This window comes from Lissotriton vulgaris, chromosome 9 (assembly GCF_964263255.1).
Source record: "Lissotriton vulgaris chromosome 9, aLisVul1.2, whole genome shotgun sequence".
Taxonomy (NCBI): Eukaryota; Metazoa; Chordata; class Amphibia; order Caudata; family Salamandridae; genus Lissotriton; species Lissotriton vulgaris.
In genome coordinates, this window is record NC_141697.1 from 153,954,321 (window position 1) to 153,967,600 (window position 13,280).

At 43.8% G+C, this 13,280-nt stretch overlaps 1 protein-coding gene across 2 annotated transcripts in view; it reads right to left on the minus strand.

Moving 5' to 3' along the window:
• The window catches only part of MIDEAS (mitotic deacetylase associated SANT domain protein), a 664,701-nt gene extending 651,795 nt beyond the window's left edge, over positions 1-12,906 (minus strand). For both annotated transcript variants that reach the window (XM_086937252.1, XM_086937251.1), the window contains exon 1: positions 12,779-12,906. The gene's annotated coding sequence lies outside the window, so the exon portion shown is untranslated. The remainder of the gene's footprint in view (positions 1-12,778) is intronic.
• Positions 12,907-13,280: the final 374 nt, after the last annotated feature.

The window sequence follows — 13,280 nt, forward strand, 5'->3', positions numbered from 1 at the left end:
AGTTAATATTTGAATCATTTCATACCAAAATATCAGCAAACTCCATATCAGTGACAAAAGCAACATATCCTGCAGCTGGCTGGTCCAGGAGAGACGATAACTGAAACAAATAGTAATGTTGTCTTTTTCATCTTTATAAAGCTGGGAGACATGGCCTTTTCTCTTGGTGGTCTGCTTGTGAGTGAAGCTTCCACCAATCATACTTGTGTGAGCTTGAGAAAACATTTTGACAATTCAGTATCCAAAACAATTGTTTATGTCAAATTTAGTTTAGATTGTGCATAGTTAAAGCCACTGATCTTACAAGAGTGAATCCTAACACAGGAAGCAACACCAGTCTTTACATTATGTATGTGTATATATTTTTCAATTAAAAAACAAAGGTTACACCTTTACTATAGTTAGTTAAACTCTACATATTCTTTCTGTACAAACTAAACTTAAATTAGAGACGTTGCAAATTCTTAAGTTATGGTTACACCTTACATTTATAATTTACACACCACCTTTAAATGAATATACCTTTATTTATTCTTAAGCTACAAACCACACTTACACTACACAATAATTTTTAAATTGTAAGCTCATACCTTTAATTTATAATTTACACAACACCTTCAAGTTATCATAACTTGTGCACCTCCATACACAATGTATTCAACTCCGTAGTCACATTAAATCAACTATAACTCACACCTTCTCCATGCACTGCTTATATATACCCTTTTGGTAGACATACACATCTATGGGACAGCAGCTGGTGGCCCACAACTCTGGGCACCGCTCCCAGCCCAGCATCAACGGCCAAGAACTTAGGTGTGATTCTAGACAATACCTTGAGCATGAAAACCCATGTATCTACAATCTGTGGCAAAGGCTTTGCACTACTCAAGATGCTCCGGCGAGTTTTCCCATGGATCCCCATTGAGTGTAGGAAAATACTGGTCCACTCCTTATTAATGAGTAGACTGGATTATGGAAATTCCCTGTTCGTGGGAATGGCAGACTATCTGTTCGCGAAACTACAAGTCGTACAGAACGCTGCGGCGAAGGCAATTTGCAATAAAAGAAAGTACGACCCAGCCAAAAGTTGCCTGCGTGAGCTTCACTGGCTACTAATGAGACAGAGAGCCATCTTCAAGCTAATGTGCATAACGCATAGAGCATTGCACAATACGGGCCCTCGCATCCTAAAAAATAAAATCAGATTCTATGCTCCTATGAAGAACCTGCGTTCCCGTACGGCTGCTAGAGCAAGCAACACTCGTGTGAAAACAGCTAGGATGGGGGGACGGGCGTTCTCCCACCTGGCGCCAAATAACTGGAATAAGCTGCCGCAGGAACTCAGACTAGCAGACTGTTATTTGTCCTTTAGGAAGCAATTAAAAACATTTCTTTTCCCCAAATCTGACTAAATATAATCTTGACTCTGTTATCTGTCAACCACTCACTACTGTCAGGACAGTGCCGTGATATCCCATTTGGGATGATTGTTTGCGCTTTATAAATACCATTGGCATTGACATTGACATTTATACTATCCCACTATACCATCTAAAATAATATTAATTACAATAATAGTTATGGCATTGCAAATCGTATCTTTTGAGAAAAAAAAGTACATGGTGGAATGGAGAGCCATAGTTAATGTAGTGGGACTACCAAGTTGAGTGGAGTATAGTATTGTCGAGTGGAGCAGAGGGAGTGGCATGGAGTAGTTGGGTAGAGTGGAGTAGATTATAGAAAAGTGCAGTGGAATTGCGTAGATTGGAGTGGTGTACAGTGCAATAGCGTACAGGGGAGTGGCATATGATGAAGTAGAGTGGAGTGGAGTAGAGTTATGTACAGTTGGATGGCATAGAGTACAGTGTAGTAGTGGGGAGTGGCATACAGTGGTGTGGCATTGACTGCAGGGGCATAGAGTGGAGTACAGTGGAATAGCGCAGAGCGGAGTGCTGTAGAGTGAAGTGGCATAGAGTAAGGTTGGGTAGAGTGGAGTGGCGAACAGTGGAATAGCATTAAGTGGAGTGGTGTACAGGGGAGAGGTGTAGAGTGGGTTGGCATAGAATGGAGTAGTGTAGAATGGAGTGGCATAGAGTGGAGTGGCGCACAGTGGAATAGCCAACAGTGGTGTGGCACAGAGCGTAGAGTAGACAATTCTAAAATAAAAAAGCGTACAGTGGAGTGTTGTAGTGTGGAGTGGCGTACATTGAAATAGGGTATAATGGAGAAGCGTTAAGTGGAGTGGAGTAGCATGCAATGGAACAGCGTTAAGTGGAGTGGCATAGGGTGGAGTGAGGTACAATGGAGTGGCGAAGAGTGGACTTGCGTAGAATGTCAAGTGGTAAGGTGCAATAGCGTACAGTGGAGTAGCACAGAGTGTAGTGGGGTAGAGTTGCATACAGTAAAGTGGCATAGAGTAGACTAGCTAACAGTGGAATGGAAAACAGGGGAGTGGTGTACAGTCTAGTGGAGGGGAGTGGAATAACGTATAGCAAAGAGGCGTAGAGTGGAATAGCGTCGAGTGGAGCAGCGATAGCAGAGCTATGGTCAGTCAATGGACAGTACAGTTCTCACTGTTTGATGAAAGGCAACAAGACTTGATCCTGAAACAGGGAGCGAAGATGGCGGTATCATACTTAGGTCGGAGACTATTCTTCTTCCCTGATAACAGCCCTCCTATTACCACAAGGAGGAAGGAACAACATAGACACAGCAAAGACTTAGGACTGATATAGATCTTGGCGGGACTCCGCGGCAGACTATACAAATAGTGCACCAAGCTGACAGTATCCTGCACATTTAGATGTGTGATGGCAGAATCGTTCTCTGCATCGACAGACTGCTTCCTGTCAAGATGGCGGACTCCTCTGCTGGCTCACAGTACTCCATTGCCAACAGGTTTACGCCCAGTCTAGTTAGATGTCCCAGTTGTACTGGCGTTGTTCTAGCGGATATTTGCTGACAGAGTGAGCCCCTGGTAGACTGGAGATTGGTAAGTACTACTCATTTATGTGTCAATACACATAAATGTTGTGTTTGCTTCTAAAATGTATATAGGTAATGTGTTATGTCCCTTTTTTTACATATTGCCTAGCACACAAACAACACACACTATTGAATGCACACCAACAAGCACAATACCCACAACCACCACAGAGTTTTTTGTTTTTTTTAAGAGTCAATACAGGTGTGTTCATTTAACCTTGGTAAGTTGTGAAATGTACACTAATGCATTACACAAATAAAATGCATGTAAGAACAATGGAAAAATACACGAGGCTAAAGCAATTGTCAACACACTATTCATAGTAAGACAAGTGTAAAAGAAGTATACCCTATATCCTGATGGCAAAGGAGTTGATTAGCATCGTAGTCATGTAGTAGCAGTACAGTTGAGGGCCTGGAAAAGGGGGTCCAAGACGAAAATGGAAGTGGGAAACAGAAAAAAAGGTACGTTCTACCTCATTTCCTTCGTTTCTGTCAAGTCAAAGTAGGAGGTTTCCTCACCAGTTTCCTCAACTGAAAGGCCCATCGTGATTAGCTTGGCAGTAGTCTTGGCTGGACTCCTGCGGACAGCCGCTTCTGCCTGTGTCGCCATTGATGCGGGTGAAAATTCCTGGCGGAGTTGGCGGTACTTGGGCAGTCTTTCGCCCATGGACCCGTTAACATCTAAATAGAGTGGGCAGACCGCCAAGTAGGTGGGTGGTGAAACCATTGAAAAAATGATGGCAAGGCCAGATCTGCCTCGATCTAAAGAAGGCCCTTTAAGCCTTATTTAGAGGTTGGCTGATGAGCTACTCTGTAACAAAGTTGGCGGATAGCCCGTCTGCTGAATTAAACATTAATTATAACCTGTGGCACTTGTAATATGATGAATGGGATATCCATTATGTCTTGACAGAGTATCCTACCCACCAAACTTTAAATAAAAACTTCAGGATTTTCATCGAAGAGGAGTGCATTCTGATGCCTGCCAAGAGTCCAGGACCTGGAAGGAACCACATGAGGATCAGGAACTCATTCAAGCATAGGTAGGCAGGGCTCAGGCAGATCCATCTGCAGGTCAGCTGGGCTGCTGCAGGGAGGTCTCTGGAGCTTGTTCTCCTCCTGTAGCTCAGAACAGGAGGGCAGCCAACTGACCCTTGGAGCCACTAGTTAAGTGGAGCCAAGACTAGCTTGGGTTGATAGAAGAGGATCCAGTCTTCCCTCTCAGGAAGCAGTTCAGGACTCATGCAGCAGGGCAGTCCCCCGGGGAACAAGACATGCATCAAGTAGCAGGCCAGTCCTCTGGGGAACAAATAACTCATCTTCTGTAAAATCAATAGGTCCAGGAGTGTACTGATGCGTTGTTCAATATTTACACCTGGTGCCAGCCTTTGAAGTGGGGGAATCTTCTAGGTTACCCCCCCCCCCCACATCCAGTTTTGGAGTGTTACTTCTTTCCTTTACCGAGGCTCTAAGAAGTCTAGAGTGACAAAAGGCTAGTGTCAGATTTGTTTGAGTGTAGTGGAGGCAAGCCCCTTTGAAGTGTAAGTGGGACAGGGAACAGCTCAGTCACCACCCATACTGTCCACACCTAAGCCCCATAGTCTCACAGTTTGGGAGGGATACACAAAGCCTAAGAGCAAAGTCATGTGACCCAGGACACTGGTGGCAGGCACCAAATGATTAGGAAAAGTAAATGCTTACTTTTAAGTCCCAATTCCAAAAATTCCACTTTCTAACAGTTTCATTTTCAGAATTGGGACTTAAAGTCTGACTTTACTATTAAAGAGGATTCTAAATTATAATTAATTTGAGTTCAAACTTGACATCTCTATCTGTTCCCAATCAAACGTTAGCACCTGTTAAGTGAAATAATGTAACCCAGTGTTATCCACTGGGAGAGAGGCCTTACAGTAAGGCAAAGCAAATGTATGAGTTTTTCACCACCAGGCGATGTAAACTTAAAAGTATGTCCCACTTTTTAAATGCAATGCACCCTACCCTATTTGCTGTTTAGGCCCTACGAAAGGGGTGACTTATATGTATTGAAAAAGTACGGTTTAGGCCTGGCAAAAAGGTTTATTTTGCCAGGTCAAATTTGCAGTTACAGGCTGCAAGGCAGACCTGAGACATGTTTTAAAGTGCCACTTTAGTGTGTGGCACAATGACTGCTGACGGCTCACTAGTAACATTTAATTTACAAGCCCTGGGTACATGTGCTAGTACAGGTAGTACAACTTTACTAGGGACTCAATTTCACTACGCTTAAAGGAGAGAGCACAAGCACTTTAGCAGTGGCAATGTGCACAGAACCTTAATGCCAACAAAACCAAATTTCTGAACACAAGAGGGGTGAAGGCAAAAGGTTTGTGGGAAGACCACGCCAAGGATTACAGGTCTAAGAAGTCCCTATGGTAGAAAAGCTTGAAACATACTCAAAGGGGTTGTTTATGCAACCTGCTTTTCTTTTTGATGTCCCGACTTTATATTGGTGTCAGATGTAGTTGCACCAATGCTGCTGAAGAGATTTTGTGCCCCTAAGTCCAACTATTGGCCTTCATCACTTTGGTGTGAGATAGTTTTATTACTACAGGGTTTAATTATGATGTTTGTAAAATCCATAGACTTTCCTCAACTTCCCCCATTGGCGGCACATTACAATTAATGGTGCTATATCAGTCTGCATTTGTTGGTGCAAGACTTGAAGCAATGGCACCGTCTCTCATGAAATATGTTGCAAATGTCTAAGGGGGCCAGACGGTGATTTCTTCTTTTAGAAAACCCAATGAAAACATTTGTTAAGAAAACAAGTAATACCTGAATAGCTGCCATTAGCTTCTTGCAGACAGCAGCAGGTGATGACATCACTCATCCACCTTTCTTGAAAGCCTTACAGAATGTTACAGTTGCTATCAAAGGTCAAAAGCAACATCTAGCAAAACGACTTTCCAACCGTCAAATTAATGTACAGAAAAAATACAATTTATTTTCTTGAGATTCTTCCACATTACAGGGAAGGTCATTCATGACTGGTTTCCAAGAACGCTTGCAATTTTAGCATTCCTTAACGGCACAGACACAAGTATTCCTGGTCGAATATCTCTTACCAGTAAACTCCATCGGCAAAACTCCAATGATCTATAAAACACGATTCACCAGGCCAAACACATCAGCCTTCTGGTACGATTAACGTCTTACACCGAAAGCCCCCTTTACATACATACAGAGTAGAGTGGTATAGGGGAAATATCTCAGTATCAGGCATTGTGATAATGGTCCAGCTAAAATACTGAAACACAAAGACAGTGCAATATCAGGAAACAATCCTAATCTTCATTATAGGGAAAAGTTTGATAAAGAAAGGTTCATAGGTCAACTTAGCAAGACTACTCCTAAAGGGGACAACATGTGAACTCGACAGAGTTTTTGTTGGCACAATGTAAGTTCACAATGTTGACTTGCACCACATTTGGGATCAATATTGATCATACAAAGATGCTTAGACTCTGAAATGAGGTTCATTATTGCCATTGGATACAAAGAATACAACTTGATAACAATAAAGCACGTGAATCACTAGAAATGGTGTTTAAATTAATTCCATGATTTGGACCCAGAAAGTGACAGAATCACACATTTTAATTCTTGTATTGTAAATTGGTCATAATGCATGTAAAATAACTATTGGAAAAAGATGAAGAGCTTTTTCAGAAATATTAAAGAAAAATGGAAAGAAGATGTGTTTTAAAACAATTGAACAAAAAAAAAAGTCAATAAAATTAACTGTGGACGATAGGGTGGTTCCGTTGTAACACTGATTAATGTTCATATGCGAAGTGTAGCAGTCCGAATGATCGAAGAAGTGCCTAAGAGACCCGACTCTATGAAGAAAAACCCTAAAGTTCCTAAGGATCCCACTGAATGTTACTGCACGAAAACTATGTCTTTCAAATAAGCCTGCTGTATTCATGTTGTTTTGAGAGCCCGCAGTATGCCATTGGGAAGGCTTCTTGATACTATGAAAGAACTACATATCCAGGCATTTGGGCAACAGCAATGGTTAAACGACTTGAATTCTCTGCAATTATGCTGGGCTTAGTTGTGTTATATAACTTAAAAACATTTATAAAGAACTCTGCATCCTATAAAGGCATCCTGTCACCAAAGTAAAGGCAGCAACTGTGAAACCACTCCACCCATTGTGTCTAAAGGCATGTCTTCAACATTTATGGATGGACTGTAATGATGGATCTTTCTCAGAACAGCCAATAAGGAATTCCAAAGTTGAGCGACTTTTGCTGAAAAGGACCTGCCACCCAACATAACAGTAAAACCTGGGACCGATAACATAAAAGGGATCAAAAGAACGTCGTTTTCTACAAAGCACATGGGAGTGAAATGTAGGACCCGATAAACCAAAGAGGTAGAACATTTTTAAGCTGACCTGTTTGGAAATCTGTAGCCTGTGAAGAGCATCTAGAGCTGTGCTTCCCAAACATTTTAGACCCAAGACCCAATTTTTAGAATGACAAACTTTGGCGACCTACCTACCTTTCATGGACATAGTCAGTGAAAGAAAAGTAAACAACAATTCCCATGTTAAATGAATATGCAACAATTTGTCAGAAGATAAAGCCTGACATTTGACCTCTGTCTTGGAAGCACCTGCAAATGTGACAAGATAAACACAAAATTTAAAAGCATATTTATTTACGGTTTGGATTTTCACAACCCATCATTATCAGTGGGTCGCGACCCACAGTTTGGGAAATGTGGATCTGGCGCCAAGCATTTGCAATACAATAGGTCTCGCAATATTAAAGTTTGAGCTATTGGTGTTGCATTATTTAGCAATAGCAATAGCTCAAACTTTAATAATGCGAGACCTATTGCATTGCAAATGCTTGTTTCCCTAATCCCTTGTCTACTTTTTCGGCCCCACGGATCTTTATCCAATCCATGTCCTCATCCGAGTTGGCTGAATACTACAGACCTCGTTGAAACAATGCATTGGCAAAGGCAGGCTACGTGTTTGCTGCCAGTCTTCTGGCTTCGGTAATGTTCATTTTGTTTGGTCATGGTTTTTTTTGTAAAATTTTACTGGTGGGTCCCCGTCAACATGGTGAAAAAAATAGACTAAACACACTTTTAGGGGGGGAACGGGAGATGTCACCCACTGTATGCAGATACACTGCAAGTCAACAGGCCTGTGCAGGAAGTGCTGACTGCTCTGACCCAGAAGAGGATGCACACTAACCCCCGAGCGTCTGTTGGAAGGGACGCTATAAGTCATAAGAGGCACCAACATTTCCAAAGGAAGGAAGGCGGTGTGCCAAGCACTACAAACGCCGAGCATCCCGTGCCAGGGCAATCCACAGAATGATTAGCAATACAGGTCTGTGGAATCATGTCACACGACTTCTCAAAACCCTCGATAGAAAAGGACGTCACTAACGCCCACTGTTGGCGATTTTAACGATGCAAGACTGGGCAAAGGTTATTTTTTGGCTCTTCCCTGGATAGCCCATCTAATGATAGGGGCACTTGTAGGCAGACACGGTATTGTAAGATTCGCCAAACGCAAGCGCAGAGGACATTGTATTCACAAGGGAGATCACCCAGGTCTGTTGCGGACACCATGGAACGCTCCCGTGAAAAAACACATTTTCTGGTACACGTGATGGAATTATTTCGACTGGAAGAAGCCACAGGGAAATCTAGTTGTTTGCAACTTGGAATGAAAATCTGCATTTGTTCAGAATAAGTGCCATAGATCCGAGGGCCGCACACCTGCAGGTGAGTCCTGGGAGGCGGCGGCCAAGTGCCTCTGAGCCTCGCCGTTTCCACCGCTCCGGTTAACACAGCAGGTCGCCTTGTTCCCACAGCCGTGGTTTTAAATTACAGGATCCGGGACATGAAGGGTGTGGCGGGCCATCAAACATACGTCCGCAAATTACAAGTTCCCTTTCTCACGGAAGCCCTCCTTGGCTGAGAGCTCTGAAGAGACGTAGGTGACATGGGTAATTTACTAAACTTGGCCTATTTACTTGCGATGTATGCAAATCAGAATAAAGTGAGATGCACGAAATGGGGGGAGGGTTTCGGGGACAAGGTGGGGTTTCCACTTAAAGATCAAATAAGCGGCACTGAAAGCGATCGCTATTGTAAAAAAAACACGCCCGCTAGTGGTGCACGCGCGCGCGCCACAGCGAACATGTGTTTTCAATAATCGCGCCCATGTCTGGGCACGATAATTGAAACCACATGGCCTTTGGTGCGCGTAATAGACATCAATAGGCCATGGGCGGAGCAATGCGCCCGCCTGTGGCCTATTGCGTGCCGTCTTTCAGAAAGACACGCACGCAAAAGCCAATCATGGAAGCCAAAAGAAAAAGCAAATGCACGAGCATGTGCAATTCCAGGCTCCATTTTGGAACCCCACACAAAAAGGGCTCTCGCTGCGCAAGCCCTACAAAGGGCATCATGAGTCACAGTAAGTAAGGTATCCCTGAAGCATTCTGGATGTGCTCTAGGTGCTTCAATTGCCCTACCGAAGACTTCAGAAATAGGGAGTTACAGTAGTCCTCGTGATTAAGAATGAATGCCTGGACCACTAAAGGGCAAATATGTGGAGGTAGGAGTGCAAAGACTATGCGCAAAAAGCCAATCTAAGTAAAACAAAGAGCAGACGGATGGCTGGCCTGAGCTTACAAGGTTGACTTATGATCAAAGTGAAAACCCAAATTTTGCACTGCCATGGGATGGATGCCAATCCCAAATGAACTGACAAAAATTAGACAAAGGAACCGCAGACTCATAAATGGGCGGGAAATAACAACACTTCTGTTCTGTGTGCACTGAACTTTAAATAGTTTCAGCCAACCTGAACAATGCTGCTAACATACAGTCCTGCAAAAGGTCCTCAGGGTCAGAAGTAGATTTATCAAAAAATATTAAAACCTAGGTGTTATCAGTATAGCTCAGAAATTGACCCCAAAAGAGTGTTGAATTAGGCGAGGAAGAAAGGCCTTAAACTCCAAATGAAAATGAGAAATATAGAGTGCCCGATAGCTGGAATCAAGGCAGGATTCGATCACACCCACCTCCCAATGTTTGAATAGGTGGAGAAGTGTGGCTCAATGGTTAGAGCGGCAGACCCTGATGCAGAGGTCTAGCCCGGGACCAGGGTTCAATTCCCCGCCTCGGCGGGTCTTGGGCTCAAAATTCCACGGACCAGATAATTCTCGCCTCGGTGCCTATTCCAATCATGGAGTCCCACTCTGCAACTCTGGGCAATAGCTTGCTTAATCTCCACAACGGCCCCCCACAATGCTAAGGATGCCTGGCCTCCACCTTGGGGGTGCCCAGGAGTGGACGCCTCACAGGGAAAGCCAGGATGGGTTCCACAGCGGTATTCGTACAAGCGCCTTGAGACCCTTGTGGGTGAGTAGTGCGCTATACAAGTATCAATTTACAAGTATCAATTTATTTACAATAGTAATCTTTCATGGAAGAAAGTGTTGAACACAGCAGACAGATCTAACAACACTAAGCCAAGGTCTACCAGCATTCGACAATTATTCAAAATGGACACCAAAACAGTTTCTGTCTAACGAACAAGCACAAAATCCCAACTAAGCTACATTCAGAATAAAATGTTGTTAAAAAAATTGTGATATGTGCCTAGTGAGGATTTTTTCCAAGACCATGACTGGAAAAGGCAAAAGGGAGATGGAGCAAAAATTGCTCATATTGCCCTGATCTGCATTAGGCTTCTTCAATCCTGTAACAACCACGCATTTTTATAAAACTTGAGTACCTGAGCAGACGAGACAGATTTATTATTTATTTACAGCAGCAGGGCAGCCCGGCATGGAAAAGTCAACTTCAAAACCGCCAGAGGGATAGGGTCTAACAGAGAGCCAGATCATATTAAGTAAGAGACATCTCGAAATCTTATAAAGAAAACAACTGTTGCTTTCTGGCTTGAAGTTTGTTGGAAAAGAAATGCTGTCGTACTCTCAAGGGTTAAAGACGTTTTAGCCTAGGGACAGAGAGCAAAAACATGTCTTGGGGAGAAGGTCGAGGACTGTGTTGTGAAAAGACTCTGTGGGTCATACATGGGTCGTTGAATCTGAATTGTTGGACCACTGGCAACCAGTTGAAGCATCTCTTTAATGGGGTGACCTGGCCTGTTTTGGTGGTGACAGCAAGCATGCCATGCTGTTTTAGGTGTGTTGTTTCTTTATTTTGTGGTGTCAGAATCCGAAGAACTGACCACTGGCATACTAAAGTAAGCAGAAAGCTAAGGACTGGCCCAAAACGTAGTTAACTTACGAGCTAAAGGAATATTCAGTGGTAGAAATATCCAATTAAGTTGGGGGGGGGGGGGGGGGGGATCACCGAGATCACAAGTTTTCTTTGCTTAAATTGTATGCCTTGAGAGCAGAGGTAGGAAAATATGGGGGTGAGCTATAATGTCTAGGTACAAGTGCTAGATCTCATCTAAAGGTAATTAATTCAGACTTGCTTCCAAGGTTCTTCTTGGGTGGCCATATCAGAGACATGCTTTTAAAAGCGTTGATGTATTCCAAATACTTTCTAATCAGTTTCAGAAGTTGCAAATTGTAGAAGCCTGGCCTGAGAGAACTATAAGCACCACAGCTGTCTGCTATATGTAAACCAGGAAAGGTGATGGCATCGAAAACTCTCCATTTCTTTCAGCAATAGGTGCCTAGATAGGCGCATATGGAATATAGCCCACCCGCTGGCAGTGAACTACACATTTGAGCTAACCAATGAGACTAATGTGAATAAATCACAGCGTGTGTATAAAAACAGCGGCAGGGACTACACAGCCGCACCAAACAACCAACGGCAGATTTACCAGAAACACTGAATTTGATCCATACAAATCAACAGGAGGGCATGTTGGGGTACAATATATACCGCATGCGCTTTCTTTCGCTATTAAACACTCGGTGCTAAAGACGTGTTTGTGCAGATCGGTCGCATATGTATGTCAACAGCTGTAAAGCGCGAGGCACACAAAAACAGGGCTAGCGCGCTGGGTTGGAGGAAGTCGCAAAAACTGGGATTGAAAAGGCTAAATTCTGCAAGTAACACGCTTTTTTCCCGTCAAAAGTGCAGACACGTACCCGGTGTGGCAACAAAATCATGCAACATTTAGTCCTCGCTGCATCATAATCTCAGACTTTTTTCAGAGCAGCTGACCTAATTTCTCGAACGGTTTTTGCACAGGCAGGTTACAAGCATACACGGTTATTTTTCTAATTTTTAAAGCAGCCCGGAGAACGACCTGTATTTTCTGCCACGTTGCCAGCTTCCTGATACATAAAATGACCACCACTGGTGGTTTGTTGTGAAAAGGCACTGCACAAAGTATATATTATACTGGAACACTTTTTAACTGCAGTCCACCCCTTAGCGAGCAGTGAAAATAAATGCAATTCTACACGGGTTGCTTACGCATATTTTGTATGCATATTTTGCAGGTTGGAAATGCTGATAGAATGTGTATTTAAAACCTTTCCCGTGGGTGGATTAAAAGAAGGAGAGCGTGAGCCCTGCAAACGGGCATCGAGCCCCCGCCACAATAATCAGATCAGCTGTTCTTGTCCATTTGCGGCAGAGCTTCGCTGGGGGAAAGTTTAACAAAATTCATCGCTCCACTAAAACACTGAGAGCAAACGCAGTCGGGGCAAGGGCCATCATATTCAGCTCATGGTCGTTCATAACGCAAGAAATATACATGCAACATATTTCTTACCTGGTTCTCCCTGTCTGCAACGCAACTAGCGAGCGCAGCGCCTCAAAGTGTGGACTTGTTTTGCTGCCTCTCTGCCTGGCTAATGCATTCGTCACTTCCTAGTCCTGCGAAGCTGGAGTGTGTCCAAACCCCTCCTCTTCGTCTCTGACCTGCGAGCTGCAGGAACCAACAGCAAAGCCAGAGCATTTAATCTGCAGCTGGAAGTAGTCCCCGTGTCACTGCCCCGTTTTGCACAGCACACTTCTGTGCACACTGTCTACCCCTCCGCACAGTACGCGCAGAGAGACACCCCCATCGGCGCAGCACGCCCCGCGCAAACTGCCCGCAGCTGTCAGTCAGAGCACATACTCTGCTCTAACTCCTGCTGCACAACAGGAGCACACTGTTTGCTGCTTTCTGAGCAGTGTGCACAGTAAGTGACGCCAGCTTAGGGCCAGCAGCGCGCGCAGTACACTACTCTGCAGAACAGCTCTCAAGTTTCCCTTTTCCGTGCACGAGTACC